This window comes from Globicephala melas, chromosome 4 (assembly GCF_963455315.2).
Source record: "Globicephala melas chromosome 4, mGloMel1.2, whole genome shotgun sequence".
NCBI lineage: Eukaryota > Metazoa > Chordata > Mammalia > Artiodactyla > Delphinidae > Globicephala > Globicephala melas.
Window position 1 is genome coordinate 131,676,586 of NC_083317.1, and position 24,535 is coordinate 131,701,120.

At 42.1% G+C, this 24,535-nt stretch overlaps 1 protein-coding gene across 2 annotated transcripts in view; it reads right to left on the reverse strand.

The window, feature by feature from the left end:
- The window catches only part of TMEM108 (transmembrane protein 108), a 371,980-nt gene extending 351,688 nt beyond the window's left edge, over nt 1–20,292 (reverse strand). For both annotated transcript variants that reach the window (XM_030873466.2, XM_030873467.2), the window contains exons 1-2: nt 20,219–20,292; nt 13,539–13,653 (exon numbers count right to left, since the gene is read on the reverse strand). The gene's annotated coding sequence lies outside the window, so the exon portion shown is untranslated. The remainder of the gene's footprint in view (nt 1–13,538; nt 13,654–20,218) is intronic.
- Nucleotides 20,293–24,535: the final 4,243 nt, after the last annotated feature.

Genomic DNA, 24,535 nt, shown 5'->3' on the forward strand with positions numbered 1-24,535 from the left:
AAGCAAGTGGTGGTCATTGAAGAAACAGGTAAAAATGGTAATTAAGTGAAGGTAAGGGAATGAGTAAGATAGGCTACAAACTATTAATGCAATGAAACCCCCATATTCTGAGGCCCTGCCATGTGCCTCCTACAGGGTAGGCCATGCAAAGAATGCAAGAGAAGTTCATGGCAGGGTCCACGCCTGTGGAGACTCAGTATCTAACTGTGGAGACAAATATGTAATTGAGGGGAAAAAAATTCCAATAAGTAACAAAGTCTGCTAGCTCAAAAATGTGGCCTTAAACTGTGATGCCCAAAGAAGCAGGTAAGCAGGGAGGCCTGGCGCTGAACTGGGAAATAGGGCTTTGCCCTTGGCACTTCTGGGTCTCTTCTTGTTGGGCCTCTCACCCCTCAGGAGCATCCCTCTCCCATCTTTTTCACCCTGGGAAGAAGGATTGTAGGCACAAGGGATTAGCCACAACATTAGTGGCCTGCCCAGCAGCAAAACTTTTAAAAGAGAGGGAGGGAACCCCAGACAGACAGGATGTGGCGGAGAGAGCACATCTGAGAGCAGCGATTTGAGGGCCAAGCAGGGTGTGATGTGAAGTAAAGTAAGATGCAAGTTCTTTTTCCTTCCTCAGGAACAAACCCACAGAGGGGCTATCAATCGTTCTGAGGCAGGTCTGACCCCATCTTCTCTTCTTCCTAAATTCTGAGGGAACAGGGGAGAGCTTCCAGCAGGAGAAAAGTTCTCAGCCCACAGGGCAGGAAATTGAGAGGGTTATTTAAAACTGAAGAAGGAGTAGGATACCCCACCTAACACAAGTCACAAAGTGGCTACATATCAGCTGCTGTACCTCTCCTTCCCGTTGCTGTCCTCATCCTGGTGCCCGTAATATAAAAAACGCAAAATCAACAGTTTAAAAAAAATCCAACTTGATCAGAGGCTGTATATTTCTTGCCTCCTCCAACTAAGAATAACTCTGTGAGGAAGGATACATGGCTGAGCTCTGGTGTCTCCCCTTCGAAAGGATTAACAAGCAACTTTGTGCAACCCAGTGTCCCAGTTTATTGTTAGCACCCTCCCTTTTTTTCCACCCTAAAACACACTCACACACAGGCACTCCCTCCATCAGTGCTCATGGAGAGAAGTGGTTGGGAGGCTCCTGTTGCCTGCCTATAAAATCTCTCCATTCAAAGAAGTTACACTAGGGCTTCCCTGGTGGTGCAGTGGTTGAGAGTCCACCTGCCGATGCAGGGGACGCGGGTTTGTGCCCCGGTCCGGGGGGATCCCGCGTGCCGTGGAGCGGCTGGGCCCGTGGGCCATGGCCGCTGAGCCTGCGCGTCTGGAGCCTGTGCTCTGCAGTGGGAGAGGCCACAGCAGTGAGAAGCCCGCGTACCGCAAAAAAAAAAAAAAAAAAAAGAAGTTACAGTAGATAATCTTTCTGATTACTAGCCCAGAAAAACCCCAAACAAACAAAAAAACTCTATCATAACTCTTCTCCAAAAAAAAGGATCTGGAAAGAACAATTCAGTTGTCCCTAGGTATCTGCGGGGATACCCAAAGTCACAGACCCTCCAGTCCCTTGTATAAAATAACAGTGTTTGCATATAACCTATGCACATCCTCTCGTATACTTTAAGTAATCACTAGATTACCTAATACCTCTGTATTACCTAATACAATGTAAATGCTATGTAAGTTGTAAATACAATGTAAATGCTATGTAAATAGTTGCCAGTATGCAGCAAATTCAAGTTTTGCTTTCTGGAATTTTTTTTTTCCACAGAAAAACCCACGCAGTTGTACTTATGCCTCTCATCAATAAACTCAAGCAAATATTTCCTCTCATATGGCTCATGTAGCTTAATATCAAAAAAACAAACAACCCAATGGAAAAATGGGCAGAAGATCTAGACATTTCTCCAAAGAAGACAGACAGATGGCCAAAAAGTACATGAAAAGATGCTCAACATTACTAATTATTAGAGAAATGCACATCAAAATTGCAATGAGGTATCACCTCACACTGGTCAGAATGGCCATCATCAAAATATCTACAAACAATAAATGCTGAGAGGGTGTGGAGAAAAGGGAACCCTCCTACACTGGTTGGGAATATAAATTGGTACAGCCACTATGGAGAACAGCATGGAGGTTCCTTAAGAAACTAAAACTAGAGCTAACATATGACCCAGCAGTCCCACCCCTGGGCATATATCTGGAGAAAAACATGGTTCAAAAGGATACAGGCACCCCAATGTTCATTGCAGAGCTGTTTACAATAGCCAAGACATGGAAGCAACCTAAATGTCCATCAACAGAGGAATGGATAAAGAAGATGTGGTACATATATACAATGGAATATTATACAGCCATTAAAAAGAATGAAAAAATGCCATTTGCAGCAACATGGATGGACCTGGAGATTACCATACTAAGTGAAGTCAGTCAGACAGAGAAAGGCAAAAATTATATGTCACAAGGCAAAGTTTATCACAAGGCAAAAATTATTTATCACTTATATGCGGGATCTCAAAAAAATGATACCAATGAACTTATTTACAAAATAGAAACAGGCTCACAGATCTCAAAATCAAATTTATGGTTACCAAAATGGAAATGTAGGGGGGAGTGATAAATTAGGAGATTGGGATTAACATATACACACTACTATATATAAAATTGATAACTAACAAGGACCTACTGTATAGCACAGGAAACTCTACTCAATATTCTGCAATAACCTATATGGGAAAAGAATCTGAAAAGAATGGATATGTATATGTATAACTGAATCACTCTGTTGTATACCTGAAACTAGCACATTGTAAATCAACTATACTCCAATACAAAATTTTTAAAAAACAAGCAAGAAAAGAGACAAAATTAATGCAATGAGACCCACACATATATATGAAATTGCAGCCCATGCTAAAAACTAAAAAAAAAAAAAAAAAAACAGAAAAGCAATATTTAAGTTACTCTCACCTTGAGTAGAAAAAAATTTTAAAGCCTTATTTTGTGCATGAAACAATAAGGAAAATGGAGAAAAAAGAGGAAGAAAGAGTGAGAAGGGCCAGAAGGAGTTAGGTTTTAAAAACTACAATTTATAAGCCTAACATATGGCTTAAAATCATTTGAGCAAGAGGTGTAAAACCATAATTTAAATAGAATGAACAAAAGAAACACAGATATGCTTTCAGCTCTACAGTGAGAAGGGCAGACAGCAACACCATTGTTTGAGAACACTGGCAGGTTTATTCATGTCAAACGTGCTATAACTGAGAATCAATATGGGACAGTCTGCTTAAATGAACTCCAAGGGTTTGTACAAGCAATCCTGTTAATGTCATGTTGCATTTTATTAAATGATGTTTGGAATAAAAAGCCTGTTGGTTGGGCCCTGGAAAAGTTTGTTTTAAAGAGGTATACCTTATGATGACAGTTGTAATCATAGCATTTGATCTTCATGATAAATCTCACTATACATGAGAGGAAACAACTGTGAAGACAATGAATCAGTGCTCAGCGTTATATTATATGGAGTGACCCTGAAACTGCCTTCAATTTCTGATGTGGGCAGATACACCAGGACATTATGAGGGTCCAGGATAATTTTCACCATCACAGGTGGAAGGAGGACAGTATCTTCTTTTTTTCCCTAAGAACCAAGTTCATTCGATCTTTTTTTTTCATTTTTATTTATTTATTTTTATTGACATATAGTTGATTTACAATGTTTCAGGTGTTCAGCAAAATGATTCAGTTATACATACATATATATTATTTTTTAAATTATTCTCCATTATAGGTTATTACAAGATATTGAACATAGTTCCCTGTGCTACACAGTAAATCCTTGTTGTTTAACTATTTCATATATTGTAGTGTGTATGTTAATTCCAATCTCCTAATTTATCCCTCCCCCCTCCTCATTTTCTCTTTGGTAACCATAAGTTTGTTTTCTATGTCTGTGAGTCTATTTCTGTTTTGTAAATTGGTTCATTGGTACCATTTTTTTAGATTCCACATATAAGTGATATCGTATGATATTTGTCTTTTCTGACTTACTTCATTCAGTATGACAATCTCTAGGTCCATCCACGTTGCTGCAAATGGGATTATTTCATTCTTTTTCATGGCTGAGTAATATTCCATTGTACATATATACTGCACCTTCTTTATCCATTCATCTGTCGATGGACTTTTAGACTGCTTCCGTGCCTTGGCTATTGTAAATAGTGCTGCTATGAACATTGAGGTGCATGTATCTTTTGAATTAGAGTTTTCATCTTTTCTGGATATATGCCCAGGAGTAAGATTGCTGGATCATATGGTAACTCTATTTTTAGTTTAAGGAGCCTCCATGCTGTTTTACATAGTGGCTGCACCAATTTACATTCCCACCAACAGTGTACAAGAGTCCCCTTTCTCCATACTCTAGGAGAGTATATCTTTAGGTACTTACTGATAGAGTTGTGGGGCTGGGGTCTTATCTAAGAAATATGTGGTTAGAGAAGGTGTGGCAGTGACAGGCAGAGGACGGCTAATCAAGAAATGTGATTCAGATCAGCTGGGCAATTCTGATGTTCAGTAACTTCATCAGCAAGCACACATGATGAGCTTACACACAGAGCTCTGTGCTGGGCAGGAAGAAAAGAGGACACGGGCAAGGGAGTAACCCAGGTACCATGCTCACAAGCAGCCTATAAGGGCGTTATTATGAATCTCATCCTACAAATAAGAAAATTGAGGCTGAGAGATATTAAATATTTTGCCCAAAGTCACCTTTCTAAAATCTGATAGAGACCAGATGGAAATGCAGATCTGGCTAACAGGTTAAAGGTCTTTCAATGCTACCAAACCAAATGGCCACTGAAAGGAAAGGGCATTCTATGCTGAGAGTAGACAATGGGACCAAAGACCAGTCTGAGTAAGGAGCAGTTTGTGCATAGAAAGAGTACAAAGTCAGAAAGTAAGTTGGAGTCAGACTGTGGACTGCCTTTATGTCTAGTTAAGAAGCACACTGTCCTGCAGGCTGCTGGGAATCACAGAACTTTGAAAATCAAAAAAGATGTAAGAAAGGGAGCAAAGAGACCAAAGGATCTACACCAGGTAACAGGGTTAGTGAGAGGAGGGAAAAGATGGAAAGGCATTTAGAGAAACACCAGAAGGAACAAGAAGTTAAAGTCCAGTACCATACTGACATGGGATTTGGGGCTCTCAAAGTAAAAGACACTAATTGGGGGTTACTACTAATGTCCTACTATTTAATGTTTGGCAAATATTTTACTAATGCCAATAATTAAGAATTTCAGAGGTGATCTAATAAGTGTTCTTTCCAATAGAAAGGGGACAGCAGGCTCAGCGGCCATGGCTCACGGGCCCAGCCACTCCACAGTATGTGGGATACTCCTGGACCGGGGCACGAACCTGCGTCCTCTGCATCGGCAGGCGGACTCTCAACTACTGTGCCACCAGGGAAGTCCAAAAGGGGGTAGCTTTTGACAGCTAAGGGAAGCATGCACCTGGTCTGCCTCTTCCTCATGCAGGAAACTTCTTTTAAGGGGGACGTGCTGATAAGAAGTCATGTTTGAAGATATTATTGGGTTGGCCAAAAGGTTCCTTTGGTTTTTAAGTACAAATAAAAGACACATTTTTCATTTTCACCAAGAACTTTATTGAACAACATATTCACCCTTTTGTTCCACTGCCTTCTGTCATTTTTCAGGCAACTTCATAATTCCATCTTCCCAAAACTTTTTATCTTTTTGAGCAAAGAACTGTTCCAGGTGCCTTTTATAGTCTTCCAGGGAATTGAAAGTTTTTCCATTAAGAGAATTTTGTAAAGACCGAAGTAAACGGACATCCAAATGTGCAATGTCTGGTGAATACAGCAGATGAATCAGAACTTCCCAGGCAAGCTGTAACAGTTTTTGCCTGGTCATTAAAGAAACACACAGTCTTGCGTTATCCTGATGGAAGATTATGTGTTTTCTGTTGACTAAGTCTGGACGCTTTTCATCGAGTGCTGCTTTCAGTTGGTCTAATTGGGAGCAGTATTTGCTGGAATTAATTGCTTGGTTTTTCCGGAAGGAGCTCATAATAGAGGACTCTCTTCCAATCCCACCATATACACAACATCACCTTCTTTGGATGAAGACAGGCCTTTGGTGTGGTTGGTGGTGGTTCATTTCACTTGCCCCATGATCTCTTCTGTTCCACATTATTGTACCGTATCCACTTTTTCATTGCCCAACACAATTTGTTTTAAAAACGGAACATTTTTGTTAAGTTTAAGTAGAGAATTGCATGCTGAAATACGGTCAAGAAGGTTTTTTTCACTTAACTTATGTGGAACCTAAACATCAAAGCGGTGAACATAATAAAGCTGGTGCAAATGATTATCCACGCTTGACTTGGATATTTTGAGTATGTTGGTGATCTCCAGCATGGTATAAGGTTGATTGTTCTCAATGAATGTCTTGATTTGATCACTATCAACTTCAACTGGTCTACCTGACCGTGGAGCATCGTCCAGCGAGAAATCTCCAGCACGAAACTTTGCAAACTACTTTTGACATGTTCGATCAGTCACAGCACCTTCTCCATACACTGCACAAATCCTTTTCTGCATTTCAGTTTTGTTTTTACCTTTCTTAAAATAACAAAGCATAATATGCCGAAAATGTTGCTTTTTTCTTCCATCTTCAGTATTAAAATGGCTACACAAAAATTCACCAATTTTGATGTTTTTTTTAATTGCACACTGATATGACAGCTGTCACAATACGATCTAACAAAACTGTTTCAATGACGTTGAAGACAACTAAATGCCACTACAGCCATCTTGCAGAAAAAACCAAACGAACCTTTTGGCCAACCCAATACTCTAGCCACAGCTTTGTTTCTTGGAAAGTTGAAGGTCAAGATTCAATGATGGGCTCAGGAGGGAAAAAGCCTGAGTAGGATCTATCACCTCTTCCTGTGGCTCATGGGAAGGACAGGACAGTTCACTAAAGCTGGAGGTTTCAGCCCGCCCCTCAAGCATCTGTGGCCTCAGTCCTTGCCTCCCGAGCACATTTATCCCCCAACAACCTCACAGGGAGTGGACTACAGCAGGACAAAATCCCAGAATTCAGGATCTGGGGCTCTCAGCCATCTTTCAGAATCTCTTTACACCCTAGAGAGAGCAGATGCCTTTACTGTTGCTACAGAATCTTCATGCAGGGGCTGCAAATTAATTCCTGATTCTATGAGAAAAAACATAATGTTGTTTTATTTTTGTAAAAAATAAATTAGATATGCACAAATTTGACTTACAGTATAAACTAAAGATAAAGTAAGGTTAGCACTTGTTTAAAATTAAAACTGAAGATTTTAATCTGGAAATATGTGGTTATCTGTATACAAATCTTCCTGCTCAGAAGAAACTCGAATATATACATTAAAACTAATATGATACAATGCTCTATTTTTCCCTTCTCATTAAAAAAATTCAATAGAGGGGATAGGGATCTTCACAGAGTAAGAAGAGAAACTGAAGCAAAAGATTCATCTCTGCTCCTTTCCCCTTAGTAGGCAGCAGCTGGGTGAGAAAGCTGATCCCGATCATCCTTCAATAACAGAGTACATTCTTTCCTCAACCAGCAGTTGCAGGAGCCCCACTGCACTTCTCTTCTGCCTCTTTCAAAAGAAGCTGCATCTAAGGAAATACTGACTCTCTGTATGTGGCACCCCCGTGCTGCAGCTACTTGAGAAGAGTAAGAGCCTTCAGTGGATTCAGTGAGCCAATGTGCTCACTGTTTGTGCTACCACAGGGCACACCCTTCACAGCTGTGCAGGCCCATGGAGCTGGAACCATCATTCTTACCCTGTCAGAGAATCATAAATAGGGACAGAGCCTTCTGCAATATGAGAATGCACTCCTTGTAAAGTCATAGTCAATCACTGGTTCAACTCTCCAAGATTAGGGGTAAATGAACAAAACACACTACAACACAAAACATTTTAAAGTCTGCTTTGTAAGGCAGTAATCCCCAAAATGACAACATCTATATGGAATTTATCTTTGGAGTAATAAGCCAAGTTATTTTCCTTTGTCAGAACTGGAATCTTACAAACCTAGCTATTGAACAACACTTGTCAGAGACGTCAAAACGTCTTTCAACATTCAGACAGCCACCTAGCCATTATTCCTGTGGGATACATGGGTGGTTGAGGGAATCACATTTGACAGATGCAAAAAATAAGATATCCATATGGAAAATACAACTCCTCATTTCCCAACCATCTAGCCCAGCAATTTCCCTACCATTCTGCACTGGGATGCAGTCAGTCTCCTCAAAAAAAAAAAAAAAAAAAAGGGATACAGGCTTTTTCACAATTGCTACTGAACGTGTAGGCTTTGAAAGTAATCTTCCAATTCTTTACTATACACATGACCCATAATCACTGTTTATATTGATTCCAAGAGTTAAGAATTCAGGGTCCTTATACCAGAGAGGTCTCATGTTCTATCAGTCTACCCCACCATTGCTCCCTTCCAGAGGATCCACAGTCCTTGTTGAGGCAAGAAGACCTAGGCCACAGCTGTGTGGACCAAGAGACTGTAGACCCCTAAGACTGCCTGGTAGAAGAGCTTTGACCAGGGGGATGATAGTTACTACAGAATTATCATATTCCTTTCCTTCTTGGTCCGTACACAGACCATCAGTTAGGTTGTGGCAACAGGAAGACATGAGCAGAGAAGCCAAAACGGAAATGCTGAGCCATGTTAATGGTTGAGAAGTAGAATGTGGACTGATCAAGTACTGTTAGTGCAGATACATGCTGGAGTTGCAACAGATCAGGGGACAATCTTCCTGGTCCTGAGTGAGGTCCTGTCTCCATGAGGTCTGGCCAGACTATGGCTCTTTCTCATCCTGAAAGGCCTCTGGGATTCCTCCCAACTTGCCACATGTCTGACATTTGTTTTATTTTCTCATGCATCCTTACTTAAGCCTTCCATTTCTTAAGGCAACTTGAATGAGTTTCTGTTCTTGTAATCAAAGACATTTATAGGGGCACCACAGCAAGATATCTGAAAGTGTTCCTTTTCTCTTTACTAACGATAAAACAATCTCAGATCTCCCATCTGACAGTCTACACATAACCTCACAAATTTAGGGCTACTTTGCCAGTTTTTGTAATCACAGAGAAAGAAAAGAAATGGCTGGCAAAGCCCCTTTCCCCTGGATTGTCTTTAAATTGCCCATGCTGCATTTTTTGTCCCAGTCGATCCCTGCCACATGTAGACCACCATTTACTTTCAGTAGATCCAGAAGGTTCAGCCACAGTAAGTCTAGAATAAAAACCCAGCATCCTATGGGAGCCTTAGTAGTCTCTCCATCCTCTGTGGCACTGACAGAATCCCCCCTGTGACTTCTTGGTTGATTTCAAGGTTCAGGGACCAAGTTTTCCACTAGCAAAATCTGATTCTTCTGGTCCCTAAAAAATAAGATTGGCTCCCAAAGCAGTTCCAGCACTGGGAAAAGGTCAGGTCATATCAGAAATTAATGAGCCAGCCCCTCGGAGCACTGCCCCTTCTGCAACTCTAATTACTCCTCCCTCCTAACAAAAGACCCCACTTAACTCTCTAGCAACCAGTGATTCTCAATCACAGGCAGTATTTGGAAATGTGAGGGGCCATGCTGGTTGACTCAGTGACTTGGTTAGAGTAATACAGGTATTTAGTAACCAGGGATGCTAAATGTCCTATAATGGACAGCAAAGTTCCACACGATGATGAATCACTGTATCAAAATGTTAACAGCACCTCCCTTGAGAAACACTGAGACCCCTCCAACATTTCGAGCAGACCAAAGCAGGAAAGAAAGGCAAAGTGAAGAGAGGAGGGCAGTAAGAGGACCAGCACCGCACCATCAGAAGTGAAGCAGTCGAGTGAAGACTGTCTGGAGATCACCTCGCCCCCGCCACCTCCTTCCCCTCGCCCTCCAGGAACACTACTCACAGCACACAACTCCTTGTTCTCAGTCCCGCTACCACGCAAAACAGTCTTGGGCTCAGATTTAAATTATATCTTTTAAAATGTGTGTCTTTATTTCCACATCTTTTCCTTTGTTCTAATTATGGTAGTTTCTGAGCAACTAATGTTGGTGCTAGTAATAGATAATATATCACCTGAAAATTCTTCCATGTTGCTAAAGGGCTTAATTACTAAATTTGTACTATAATATGTCTGTTGGAAAATCTAGAGACTAATTCTTTAGGGGATAACTCCTCAGAGATTAAACTTGAGAGATTAAATTTGTGAATTAATACCTTCTTATGAAACACTTTTTTGAGCCACACTGGGGCTTGGAAGAAGGGAAGGTGAAAACTCTCTCGCCACCTCTCCCAGACTCTTTGTTATGCTCTAGGCAGTATCAAAAGAGACATCCTGCACAAACTAGCTTCACCACCAAGGATCAGGGCATGGAGAGACCAGATGGAAAGAGACAGCTCAGCAGCCTTGGATTAAAGCACAAATATTTCTGAGGCAGTGCGCTCAGTTATGTCAGAGAGACAGGCCCATGGCACTTTCTGTAACAGACAGATGCTGCAGCAAGGTAAAAAGTTCAGCAAGAGCCACTCACAGATTGAAAAGTGCCCTAGGATGGAAAAGTCCAAAATGCAATCCTGTTTTAAATGAGGTAAGGTCTTGCTATAACAAGCGCACATGCTGTCACTACAAGTGTGCATTTCTGACAAATAGGGTCCTTACAGACTGAAGCAGTGCTATCCAACAGAATTCCCTCTGATGATGGCAATGTTCTCTGTCCGCACTGTGCCTGTGTCAATATGGTAGTGTTTGTTGTAAATTTTGTGAGTGTATCTAATAATTGCAGGGACCAGAAACACAGCAAGGCTGAACACAAATCTGCCAGGACAGTTTACATCTAATCCCTGCACTTGCCCTTCCTTAGAGTTAAACTGAGGCTTTCTAGTAAAATAACGTGATTGCTTCAGGCCTAAGTCAGGGTGATGGCCTTTTTCACCATTCCAACACAGAGTTCTAGAAGATTATCAGAACACCTGTGATATTAAAACATTTTACGTATCACTCAAAGAGCATGGGTTGAAGATAAACCCTTTTCCATAATTCCAAAGGAGAGAAGAAACATAAATGTAAAAGTTCTAGGATAAAAACAGATTTCTCCAAATATTCTCTGGTCTTTGTTGTATTACCTGCAAAATCTGTTCTAGGATCAGTAGTCATTTGGGAGGATATTTTTCTTCGGGGGGGGTTACTTCTTTATGTCCTTTGATCTGATTATACATGAGTCACTTTAGCATTAAGAGATTACCACAACCCCCCAACCCCCGGTCAAAAGCAATTTCCTTAACTGCTCTTCTGAACAGCCTCCTTCTCCTTCCTCCACTCTCCCATTTTTTAACTTTCCAAAAAAAAGCCTTTATTCACGAGTATATTGTTGAAATGAGATGAATATGAAGCTCTCAAGTAAAATCAGAATCCAATACTGTTCATCATTTCCCACACCACTAACCCTTCACCCTTCAAACTCCCCTGCTCCTCAGCTACTGCCTTCACAAGGATTAAGAGTGATCCTTGAGTCCTGGAAATTTGGGGAGACAGATATTTCTTAGCATTTATAGAGCTCCCAAGTAGTCACACAGAACTACGTACATCCCTTCTTTAGGCTACTGAGTTATAAATGCTGTCTCCATTTTACAGGTAGGGAAACTGGAGCAAAATGAGGCTAAATGATTAAAATACAGTCCCAAAGAAACTCAGAGCAAGATTAAGTCACTGTACGCCTCCAGCAGTGGTTCTCAACCAGGGGCAGTTTTCCCCCCAGGGGACATTTGGCAGTGTCTGGAGACATTTTTGATTGTCACGATTGCGGTGGGGTGGAGTGGGGGAACTACCGGCATCTAGTGGGTAGAGGCCAAGGATGCTGCTGAACATGCTACAATGCACAGGACAGCCCACAACAAAGAATCGCCAGGCTCAGCATGTCAGTGGTGCCGAGGATGAGAACCCCTGATCCTCTGGCAACCCCAGCACTACTTTCTTTGGCCCCTAGTCAATAAAGAATGGCTCCCTCTGTAATTTAATCCTTGTACAACATTTACACAAGAAACATGCCAGTTCAGTGTTATTTCTGGCATGCTATACATTTTAGTTACTTTTAAAATGCAAAATATATGGGAGCCACAGAGGAAATTGAGGAAAGCTGGCAAAGTCTGGCTCCTTTCCTCTAATGAGAAAGCTTAGCAAATACCAGGTCCTTTCCTTAGTGACCCCCAGGCACTGAGCTGGGGTCTGTGTCTGGCCACTCACCTGGACTCTTCAGTTGTTGATGTGCTTTGCAGCTGCCTTTTCTCTGCTTTGCTTATCTCTAAGCATGTGCATCACTCCAGAGCAGTAATGATGTATGCTTATAGGAATCTCCAGAGGTCTACAGCTGCTAATTGTCTATTTTGTTCAGTAAATTGTACTCATTACTGAGCCATGTAAGGCACAGAAGGACATCAGCCTTTCTGGGTGCCCTCTGTCTGAGCCTGGGTAATGGGACGTTATCAGCAAGGGCGCAACAGTATTGAAAAAAGGTACTTAAAAACAACCCTCCATCCAGTTTTTCAGCTGATTACTTTTATTTTTGTTATATAACTTCCTGTCCCCCTCTTTCTTAACCATCCTTAGCTCTGCTTAGATTTGTATTAACTATAATTTTCTCTTCAGTGAGTCTGATTTTAGTTTAAGCTCTAGAAGCCAGAGAGTTCAGAAAGGATTGGATGTCCTTTCCACCCCTCCCTCCCAGACTTCCACTTGTCTCTGAGAAGGGCACACCGAGCAGTGAACTTCTCCTTTTGATCTCAAAAATCTTCAGGACAAATGAAAATCCAAAGCCAGCTTTGGTTATAATTCTCCCAGTGCCTACATCCGTTGCACTAGGGACTGCAAACAGATGAGGAGGGAATGGACATGTGACTTCCAGTGACACTGGATAAAATAAAATGGAATGGGCAGAACCACGTGCTTTGCTACTGCTATTATCCACCAAACTGGGAATCATCAACTCTCTGGTAAGCTGTTTCCGCCCCCCATCCTGAAAAGAAAAGTGATTAATGCAGGAAAAGTTAAGCAAAGTAATCCATGGAGGGGGAGGATGCTGAGAGAGGGGAATTTGAGCCAGCAGAGCTAACAATATGATATGGCTACAGGAAAGCGGCACTCAGGCCTAGTTCCCTCCTCTACAGTGTATCTCAGGAAGGCCCAGCAACACCCTCACCACCCACATAAATCAAATCCTACACAAACTCACGAAAAATTCTTGTGCTGAGATATTCTCATGCAGAGATTCCATCCCATCACCCTGACAATGGTTTTAGCTTTGTAAGTACTGATCTTAATGGTGTTTATCAGCTGCATCACTAAAGGCTTTGGGAACCTTTCACAAACAGGGCACCCCACTGCACTGACTCCAAGAGGCTGTTAATACAAGAGTAAAACCAGAGCAACAATGGCAACAATGCCTTTGACTTACCCTGGAGTAGAGGGTGTGAGAGCCTTCAAAGGCACTTACATCCTTGCGACCCATCAGCTCTGCTGCCTTTCACCACTCACTTCTGCATGGTGGACCACAACCGATCAATCACCAGCTACCAAAGACGAGAAATGAATGAATGCGTTAGGCCAGAAGATCCGTAACTTCAAGTCCCAAGCTACTGCTCAAGTGAACTTGCTAGTGTAGGCTAAGTACTTACTTAACACATAGACCCAAACACATATACTACCTCTAGTTCAGTAAAAGTTTGTTTCTGGTCCCTATATACATACTGGACAAGCGAACAGTGGAGGGGCCCTCCTTGATCAGTGATCCAGGCACCCAGGCTGACAAAAGTCCTGCCATCCTTAAACACAGCTTCCAAGATCCCCCAGGGGTCCTTTCCATTCCAGCCTACGAGGAGCGTAAAACAACATAGAGGAACTCACATGGGCGTTCTCTTTTTCTGTTTTCTTCCTAGAAGTGGACCACAACCCTTTTCTGCTTGCACTCAGTTACACAGCCACACCTAAGCCCATGGGTTTCTGGGTAGCTAGTGATCAGTCTCATACAAGCCTGACTCCAGCCCAACAAAGAAGACAATGTTAGTTTTAGAGTATGGAGTTCTGGGTGAGACACTAGCACGGTGAACTTGACTTAGTTACTTAACAAAGTCACTTAACAACTCTGAGATATGGTTTCCTCATCTGTGAAATACCCTGCTTCCCTCATTGACCTGTGTGTCAACGTGCCATTCAAAATGAGACAAAACAGCACTTCTGAGACTTTAATGTACATGCATGGCACCTGGGCATCTTGATAAAATGCAGATTGCAAACTCCCAGATGATACCAATGCTGCTGTTCTCTGACCACACCTTAACTAGAAAAGAGATTTTTTAAGTTAGAGAATATTTTTGTATACCGCAAAGTGATTTGCAGTTACAAAGAATTATTATCTTGGCACCGACTTTGATTATACATGAATTCCCAACTAGCCAGCATTTTCAGGATAGGTTTAATCTGGGTACCAAGTAAAATTTCATAGAGTCACAGGATTTTGGAACTGGAAAGAATTAAAGTGGTCACTGCTCTCCCCTCTTATTTTCCAGACAAGTAAAAAACTCAGAGAAGTCAACGATGTCCCCGAAATCTCAGAACAACTTAGTGTGCTGGAATTAGAATCCAGAAATTTGACTTTTTCTTCTCTTATTACATAAATTCAATTCTTCTTTTCCTTCTGAAGAAGAAATGGTAGTTTTATTCTTCTCCTAAAGTGAGAATAAATGCTACCCTGGCCCAAATCTAAGAAGGTACCAGAAGGTAGCATTGACCAGCATGGGTCACCATCATACCAAATGTAAGTGAGGGGGTTACAGGACAGACATTGAGATTTCCAAGCAGACGTTCTTCAGAACATAGTGATTTCCATCAAAGTTATATCTCATGTGTCCAAAATGTGACTTGAACACAAATTAACTTCTGTACACCTTCTGACAAAAACAAGAATTTTTAGTTTCCATATACACACACTGAGTCACTACTATTAGGGGACAATTAGAAAAAGAGAATTTGAGGTTGCATATAAAAAAGGAAAAGGAAATAATTAGCTGAGGAGGAGCAGTGGTTTCTGTAGTCAACCCTGGGGACAAATAAAGGAACCTCAAGATTTTTTATCCCTGACATCTAAATTATTTTGCATCTCTGAGATCATGGTGAGTCCTAAGAGTTAACAGCAGAAAGTAAAACATAGGGCCTCAGCAGTGAGAGACAGGAGTCCAAACTCCAAGTCCTAAGTCAGAAAGGCACTGACTTACCTGGAAATCAAATCAGACTGGGGAAGAAGGGAGGCTCTTAGTACGCATGTCTCCAATAAAGCCATATAAATTTGAAAGTGTTTTGGTGAAATTAGGAGGGCGTACTTACTGGGCAAGGAATGATAAATGGAAATCCATGCTTGCATATCCATCATTAAGATGGGTAAAATGCTATTATCAGCATCTTCATTTAGTAATTTCAAGCATTGTAATAAAGGTAAAATGTTCTAAGAACTTCTATAGGTTTACTTCTGTACTCCACCCTCAACTCTCTTCCACCATAGTGTCTCTAGCACCTCAAAAATTCTCACATCCTGGCCATTTCCCTGAACCTATTCTAGACCCTAGAATTTTTACCCTATTTTTGTGCCATGGACCCTCCCCTCCTTTTGGCAATCTGTTGAAGCCTAAGGAGCTCCTTCTCAGAATAATCTGTTAAATGCATAGAGAAAATATATAAGATTACAAAGGAAGCCAATTATATGGAAACACTCTTCTATCCACATAGCCCTCAGAGAGTCCATGGACCCAGTTTAAAAACATCTGATTGGGGAATGACTCTTCTAGGGTGATGAAAGCTTTTTCTTACAGGAAACGTTATGCAGAAAAGTTTTAAAAATACAAGGATGTATAGTAACAATGCTGCTAAATAACAGTCAGTGAAGAAAAGAATAAGGTGCGAAAAGAAGCCTGACCTTGAATTTCTGCTCAAACACAACACTATTCATGCTGTAGCTTTAAAACCCTACATTAAGGAATTACTCAGAATTTTTTTGGCTCCAGCCCTGTAGACACAGCATCTTCTGTGTACTGATGGCAGGTGAAGAAACACAGCACTGGAGAATGCAAGACTGACATGAGCCCAAGCTTGGGTCCTAGTTCTCTAACTAGCTCTGTTAGCTTGGTCAAGTCACTCAGCTCTGAGGTGAAATTCCTTGCCTATAAAATGAGAAGGTTGAGCTAAACCATCCCTAGGTTTCTTACAACTCTGAATTATTAGGATTCTAAGACAATGTACAATCATTTCTCTGAGAAGAAATATTAGTGAGATTTCTTTTTGCCCTAGGTTCACTGCATGAAAATACCTTCTAGATGAGAATTTTTCAGAGGCTTCAGAAATACCTTATTAAGACTCACCTGGTCATAGAATTTTAGACTTAGAAGGGATTTTAAGAGACATGCACCACATCTCACCAATCCCAGTGACCAGGTGAGAAAACTGAGGTTCTGAAAGGCAAATAAATGTATCTGAGGTCACATGATGAGGCAGTGCTACTGGACTGTTGTGACTACTGCCATCTAGCATCAGCAGGATTTTAGGATTTGGCACTGGTAGTAGAACCTAGCTCATGAGTTCACTTGAAGAGAGACAGAAATAAACTTCAAATAAGCTGAGCCATAGAATGGGGATGGCACGAGGAAGCAGGTGACTGGGGTAATGACTCCCAGCAGCAGTGCTCTATGCCTCCAGTAGGGTCAAAGCTCGTATGCACAGCAACCTCACTAGCAACAGTACTACCTCCCTCAAATATCATGGCTAAAAAATCCATCTCAAAGAACAGTCAATTACAAAAAATGAAAAACAACAACAAAAACAAAAAAGGTATTTCAAAACAGGGGAATAGATGAACGAACCCTGGCTAATAAGGTCAATGAAACCGGAGTTCAAGATTTGAATTGTTAATACAATCTTAAAATCTTAAAATACTTGTTAGGAATTTTTAAGTTTTAGGATTCAGAATAACTTTGACCTACCTTTGTGGACAGCGCTGAAGTATAGTAACTACGAGCATTATTTTAACTAATACCCTCACCACTATCTTCAGACCATGTAATTATTAGATACTGATCAGGTTTAAAAGTTACACGTGTATTTCCATAGTCCCGCCCACATGTAGAGACTAGTTTTATAAGCAAAGAAGTAGAAACTATTAAGTTGTTGGGAATTTTGATTGAATCATGAATTCAACCTCATTCTCAATTAGCCAACATGTATGCCAAGTACTTTCAAAACCTGTGCTATGAGGCTTCATTGTCAGTTTACCCTCTCCACCTCCCACACACAACCAGCAGAGTAATGGCACCATTCTCAACCCCCACGGTCACCATCCCTACCTTAGAGCAACATTTCTGGCTTTCAGAACTTTTTTTTTTTTTTTTAGATTTTCTTTGAGAACCGATACAGCCTTTCAAAATCTATACTAGAGGCTACACACCGCTGGTTTGCCAGCTCTATATTTCATCTCTTCCAGGAATTCCCAGAGACAGCAGTGCCATCTACTGGTAGGGAGGGCACAACTTGTTTTCTGGAAGCCAGTGGGTGACTTGCCAAGGATCTGAAAGAATGGTAGCCTAGATTTGTGTCTTTGTGAGCCTTTCTTTTCTAGAGCACATTACAAGCATAACTGATGCTTACAATCTGAGACACGGAACTCCACAGGAGCCCCCATCGTGAAGGGCAGGTCTTCTGTAAGCCACAAAAAGCCCAGCCAGTCTAGCCAACAGTGAGGCGGCTCTGCCTAGAAATGCCTCCTCAAGGCTCCTCAAGGCTGAGCCTCGCTGAATTAAACACTTCCTAGCTCTCCTTTCCCCCCCATGCTTCTGTATCCGATGATCTCACCCGTGCCCCCACCTGTGGCAATGTTATCCCGCTCCATCTTACAGCAAGTGTCCCAGGGAAGGTGCTCAGACCTCTCTCAACGTGAAGGCTCTTAGATTTACACAATGTGACACAGATCCTGCTCAAAGGACGCTACTGCTTAGGCATGCAGGTCAGACTCTAATCTCTCTCATTCACTCTCTATCCCCCCCCTCCCTGACCCAGGGGACAGAAACAACAGAAAGGAAATGATTTTGTTGTTGCTTTGAAAGCTACACTAGTGGGCTTTTATCGACTCAGAAAATAAACCTTGTCCTGTAGGTCACCGAGGTACCTTGCTTCCCTAAAGATGAACTAAGCCTGCCAATCTTTCTGTTTTCCCTTGTGTAACCTAATAAGTGTTTCTCAACCTTTCCAAAACCCCTGCCTCCCTTCCACAGGCTAAAGATAAACACTGCATGCCCTCTGTGTATTTATATAACAAAAGTGACATTTTTCTCTCTAAACATAAGCATATACCTTTTCAAACTATACCACCTACCCCAGCCTCAGAATTCCTTCCTCTCCCCACTGCATACCAGCTAAAAACAAATCACTGACAAATTTTAAAATTATTCTTACTATTCCAAGCTGTCAGGTGACAATCTATATTTTACTTTATGAGAGTAATTTGTTATATTCCCAACAAGCTTTGCAGCACCTTCTCTTTTACTTTCGCTCACCCCAGAGAACCACCAAAAGTTGATTTGTTACAGCTGATGTTAATTCTGATTCCCCCTAACAAATTTAAGTGTTCCCTCTTCAGTTAGCTTGAACTTGCCAAGTAAATTGGTTGCTTAGCAAGTGTAGGCATTTCACAGGCATGGGGTGTGCCTTAGATGCCTAAAAAAAAATCACACTGTTTCCTAAAAAAACACAAAACTTTGTATGGGGAAGGTAAGAGTAATAAAAAGCCTTTGAAGCAGTAGCTACCAGGAACCGGAGAGATTGTTGTCCATTTCCTACCAGAGTAAGTTCTAAATGAATTACAGTGAAACTCCAGAATACAGTAAAATCTTCCTAATAACAGTTAGTTGAACCATTTCTTACCGAGCAGACTACCAGGTATATCTAACAAATTAACCAGTGGAAAACTGAAGGGACTTTTTGCCCTTGCTATTTGCAGTTCTGGGGAAATGCAGAAGGAAAGAGGCAGGGGATGCCTCCCTTTTTAAAGTATGACTTAAAGGAGACATTCCCCCCCACCCCCCATGCACAAGCAGGTTTGGCATCCAATGGTCTTCTTTAAACATGCACTTTTCAAAGAATTAAGGAGATCTAAATGGGTGTAATTTAGACCCTGCCTTCCCTTCTCCCTACAGCCCATTAACATGCTGGAAATAAGTCATTACTTGCTTCGGCAGCCCAGAAAAACCTCAGTTTACAGAGATAACCAGTTTACAGAGATAAACGCCCTCCCCTCCCCACCCCGCCCCTCAGAAAAAGGTTTTCTTGAAGGAGAATATCAGTGTGATGGTCTGGTCTGCAGTTCACTGCAGGCATCTCCCTCCTCACAATTACCAGTCATCAGTTTCGCTGTAATTTCTTATGGTAGCCTCTCATTTAGACCTGCTCCGCCAGTGCCCAACTGCTTTTAAAATCATCATTTTCCGTCTCCTTACGGATCTCTGGATTCCTTCAGCAGGCTGAAAGCGTTCAATTTCGGTGCAGCTCGGGGACTGAGAGCTGGCGGGCAGATCCGGAGAAGCCTTGCACCGGTGCACCTGGGCTGGCCCACCGGTCCTTGCCCCCACCACCGCCCGCACGGCTGCACCAGGAATTCGGCTTTGCTCGCCGCCGCCGGATTACTTCGAGTCCCGCGGCTTGGCCAAAGAGACACCACATTTTTTTCTTCGTTTTCACATGTGACAGGTCCCACTGAATTAAAGATATCTTCTCCCCGGCCCCTGCCCCACCACCTTTCACCCTTTACCTGGGGAGGGGGTCGATACCAGCATCCCCCCGGGCGGGAAACAAAGGCTGAGGCGAAGCTGCCAGGTGGGCAACTCCCCTCAGGCGGACCCGTCACCGCGGTGAGGAGGATGGGCAGATGCATTAGAGGGCAGAAAAAGGGAAACCGAGGCACCGAGGATGATGGCTGAGCCCGGGTCTGCATCCTCTCCCAAGCGAGGCTCCCCGGGCGGGCGAACCCCAGACCTCCTCCCTCCCCGCTGGCCCGCACCCGGCAGCGGAAGGGCAGGGAGGCCGCCCCGCGGCTGTTCTTACCTCGGGAGAAGCGCTCCGGCTCCCTCCGACGGCTCGGGAAAAAATGCCCCACCGCTTGCGCACGCGCACTCGCGTTCTCGCGCCTTCGCGCCCCCGCGCGCGCCTCTCAGACCCAGCTTTGGCCCGCCCCGGCCCTGTCCGTCAGCGTCCGCGAGAGCCAATCCAGTAGCACGGGAGGACCAGCCCCGGTCACGTGGTAGTGCCAGCCAATCACCAAATTGCCCTCGGCAGCACCCTCTCCGATGTCTCTGGGGGTTCGGTTGCTACCGAGTGGAGCGGGTGCGAGGTGTGCACAAAGGGCTGAGTGTCTGTTTGGGGGGTTAATTGGCGCTTGATTGAGCAATTACTAGATCAATCGATATCTCAAATTCTAAATATGAATAAGAATGACCTGGGCATCTTGTTAAAAGGAGGATTCTGATCCATTAAGTCTGAGATGGGGGCTTGAGACTCTGCCTTTCTAACAAGTTCTAAGCGGTGATGATGATGTTCCTGTTCTGAGGATCACGCTTTGGGTAGCAATATTTTGAGGACATTTGTCAGAAAATGATGGTTAAAACCCCCGCTCCATGTTATCTAAAAGTTTCAAGACGTTTTCCTTCTTCAAGTGATGGAAAGCATTCCAGTGACTGACTAAACAAGGGGTGTTCTGGTGACGCTCGTAGTTTGGGCACAGGCTGAGGGAAGGTATGTTTAATTTCAACATCAACCATCCTTGGCCCATGGGACGCAAATCTGTGCTGATTTGGTTGGACGCTCCTTATCGAGAACTAGGTCATCTTAAAGTATTGGGCATGTGTGTCACTGTGCTATACTCTTGGCCAGAGAAGCAACATGAGTGGTTTCTGCTTTCTGGAAACTTGCAGTCTGTCACAGAGCTACACAGGCAAACTCAGGAAGAAACATATAGGAATAACATGTAGGGAGCTAATTGTTGCAGCATCTTGGACAATTCAGGCCAGAACTATCCAAACTAAGCCAGAGAGGTTGTAATATCCTATCTTAGGGATCTTTGAAATTGTCGAGATAGACTTCTGCCAGTAATTCCAGAGTCTGGAATTCAGGAAGCCCAATGCCTCTGTCATCTCTAAAACTTGACCTAAATCTAAGTATTTTCAGACTGGCCACTAGAATATTTGTTGTTCAACACAGTCAATCCCTTATTACTCAAGACTGCACCAAAGTGATTCAAAGGTCTAAGTGCTGCATTCTCTAAAACCTTCTTCCTACTTCAGACCAGGTGGTGTGACACTGCTTCCAGAAGTTTTCTCTCACTATTCCTCAAGGTGATCAAACTGTCACTTAGAGAAAAATTCACCCTTGTCAGTGTGTCTTGGGCCTCTGGCTTATCAGCCCTACAAGTGAAGCCTGCTTAACAATCTCAGACATTGTTCACGAGTGTCTCTATCAGAGATAGCATAGCACAAAGCTCAGAGTTGCAGGGAATGCACTGAATCTAGCACAACAATGGTTCTGGCTGCAGCTGGAGTAACGAAACGTCTAACCAAGAAAAATGTGTTTGAAAGTCTCAGAGAAAGTTTATTGTGCTGTCTTTAAACCACTGGTTCTCAAGCTTGGGTGTACATTAACGCTTTTAAGGAAATAGGTTTTGGGGGTCCTGTGCCTAGAGATTGCGAGTGGAGTGAGGAGTGGGGCCTGGGCAACTATGGGTTTAAAAAGTTCCCCAGGTGATTTGTATCCAGCCATGCTTGAGAATGCCTGTATAAGCTGCTAGATTGAGGAACTCATTGTTTAACAAGGGAAATCAACTCTGCAACACAAATCACTAATGACATAAAGATTGGAAATACAAGAAACGCTTCCACATAATTTGTGAGAATAGATTTTTTAAGGCCAAAAATAATTCATAGGGAATAAATACTCAGAAGACTATTCAGTACACTAAATTTAAAAGCCAGGTTCACAACTAGGTTTAATTCCAGTTGGTTTAGTAAATATTGCAAAAAGAACCTATTACCTTTTGTTAACCACACCAAACTGATGAACTCTCTGGTGATATCTTGACTTGTTTTATGTCCTTCTTAACTAAAAGCAAATTTCTATTTGCATTATTAAGAGTTATTCTCTGAGGCTTTTCCCAAAGTGTGCAACAGAATCACCTAGAGTCCTGTTTAAAATGCAGAATCCCAGGCCCCCACACCAAACCTCCTCTAGCCTCTCTCCTGTAACAATTCTGAAGCCACCACTAGTTAAACTTGGGTCCAAGTTGTACCTCCTGATACAGAGCATCTACATTTAGGCAAACTCTCAAGCTGTGCTATTAGTCTGCCATGATAGCTAAATAAAGAATGTGAGTCTATTTTAAAGTATTCCAAGAGAGTCTCAGTTCTCTTTACTGGGATTTTACCAAATTCTTATATTTTGTGACAAAAAGTGATTAGTGCTAGGATCTTGGAAAGCTATTGTTGCACAGAGTTCTTCTATGGAGTAATATTTGCTGTAGTGGAGTATGACCTAGTTTTTAACTGAATTAGTGAGGTCCCCTCAGAACCAACAACAGCCATTTTGCTCAAAAGTGACTTTATTGGAGAGACTGTCTTTTCTCCATTGTATATCCTTGCCTCCTTTGTCATAGATTAGTTGACTACAGGTTCATGAGTTTATCTCTGGGCTTTCTATCCTGTTCCATTGATCTATATTTCTGTTTTTGTGCCAGTACCATACTGTCTTGTATACTGTAGCTTTGTAGCATAGTCTGAAGTCCAGGAGCCTGATTCCTCCAGCTCCATTTTTCTTTCTCAAGATTGCTTTGGCTCTTCGGGGTCTTTTGTGTTTCCATATAAATTGTGAAAATTTTTGTTCTAGTTCTGTGAAAAAGGTGGTGCTGGGAAAACTGAACAGCTACATGTAAAAGAATGAAATTAGAACACTCCCTAACACCATACACAAAAATAAACTCAAAATGGGTTAGAAACCAAAATGTAAGGCTGAACACTATAAAATTCTTAGAGGAAAACATAGGCAGAACACTCTGTGACATAAATCACAGCAAGAACTTTTTTGATCCACGTCCTAGAGAAATGGAAATAAAAACAAAAATAAACAAATGGGACCTAATGAAACTTAAAAGCTTTTGCACAGCAAAGGAAACCATAAACAAGAGGAGAAGACAACCCTCAGAATGGGAGAAAATATTTGCAAATGAAGCAACTGACAAAGGATTAATCTCCAAAATTTACAAGCAGCTCATGCAACTCAATATCAAAAAAACAAACAACTCAATCCCAAAATGGGCAGAAGACCTAAACAGACATTTCTCCAAAGAAGATATAGAGATTGCCAACAAACACATGAAAGAATGCTCAACATCATTAATCATTAGAGAAATGCAAATCAAAACTACAATGAGATATCATCTCACACCGGTCAGAACGTCCATCATCAAACAATCTACAAACTATAAATGCTGGAGAGGGTGTGGAGAAAAGGGAACCCCCTTGCACTGTTGGTGGGAATGTAAATTGATACAGCCACTATGGAGAACAGTATGGAGGTTCCTTAAAACACTAAAAATAGAACTACCATACGACCCCACTACTGGGCATATACCCTGAGAAAACCAGAATTCAAAAAGAGGCATGTACCACAATGTTCATTGCAGCTCTATTTACAATAGCCATGACATGGAAGCAACCTAAGTGTCTGTCAACAGATGAATGGATAAAGAAGATATGGCACATATATACAATGGAATATTACTCAGCCATAAAAAGAAACAAAATTGAGTTATTTGTGATGAGGTGGATGGACCTAGAGTCTGTCATACAGAGTGAAGTAAGTCAGAAAGAGAAAGACAAATACCTTATGCTAACACATATATAAGGAATCTAAGGAAAAGAAAAAAAAAAAAGGGTCATGAAGAACCTAGGGGTAAGACGGGAATAAAGACACAGACTTACTAGAGAATGGACTTGAGGATACGGGGAGGGGGAGGGGTAAGCTGGGACAAAGCGAGAGAGTGGCATGGACATATATACACTACCAAACGTAAAATAGATAGCTAGTGGGAAGCAGCCGCATAGCACAGGGAGATCAGCTTGGTGCTTTGTGACCACCTAGAGGGGTGGGATAGGGAGGGTGGGAGGGAGGGAGACACAAGAGGGAAGAGATATGGGGACATATGTATATGTATAACTGATTCACTTTGTTATAAAGCAGAAACTAACACACCATTGTAAAGCAGTTATACTCTAATAAAGATGTTAAAAAAACACACACACACATCACAAAAACTTATCTAAAAAAAAAAAAAATGACTTTGTTTGCCACATCAGAAATATGGAAGGCTGATGTGTA